Source organism: Etheostoma cragini, chromosome 6, assembly GCF_013103735.1.
Source record: "Etheostoma cragini isolate CJK2018 chromosome 6, CSU_Ecrag_1.0, whole genome shotgun sequence".
NCBI classification, from domain to species: domain Eukaryota; kingdom Metazoa; phylum Chordata; class Actinopteri; order Perciformes; family Percidae; genus Etheostoma; species Etheostoma cragini.
In genome coordinates, this window is record NC_048412.1 from 773,431 (window position 1) to 774,372 (window position 942).

Genomic DNA, 942 nt, shown 5'->3' on the forward strand with positions numbered 1-942 from the left:
TGAGAAGGCATTAGTGGCTAGAAAAAACACACATGTGCGGTCAAAATAATGTCAGTACAATGTATATGTGAAGGCTTTCCTGTGTTTTATCCAGGAAGTAGATTGTATTAAAAATAAGTATAAGTATTTGAACCCTGCTATTTTGCAAGTTCTCCTACTTAGAAATAATGGAGGGTCTGAAATTGTCATCGTAGATGCATGTCCACTGTGAGAGACATAATCTAAAAAAAAAATCCAGAAATCAAATTGTTTTATTTTTAACTATTTATTTGCATGATACAGCTGCAAATAAGTATTTTAACACCTGAGAAAATCAATGTTAATATTTGGTACAGTAGTCTTTGTTTGCAGTTACAGAGGTCAAACGTTTCCTGTAGTTCTTCACCAGGTTTGCACACACTGCAGAAGGGATTTTGGTCCACTCCTCCACACAGATCTTTTCTAGATCAGTCAGGTTTCTGGGCTGTCGCTGAGAAACACGGAGTTTGAGCTCCCTCCAAAGATTCTCTATTGGGTTTAGGTCTGGAGACTGGCTAGGCCACGTCAGGACCTTCATCTGTTTCTTCCAGAGCCCCCCCTTGGTTCTTCTGGCTGTGTGCTTCGGCTCATTGTCATGTTGGAAGACCCAGCCTCGACTCATCTTCAATGCTTTAACTGATGGAAGGAGGTTGTTCCCCAAAATCTCGCAATACATGGCCCCGGTCATCCTCTCCTTAATACAGTGCAGTCGCCCTGTTCCATGTGTAGAAAAGCACCCCCAAAGCATGATGCTTCCCCCCCAATGCTTCACAGTAGGGATGGTGTTCTTGGGATGATACTCATTATTCTTCTTCCTCCAAACACAGTTAGTGGAATTATTGACAATCATGTTAAGCTTCTTCCATTTTCTAATAATTGCTCCAACAGTGGACCTTTTTTCACCAAGCTGCTTGGCAATTTCCC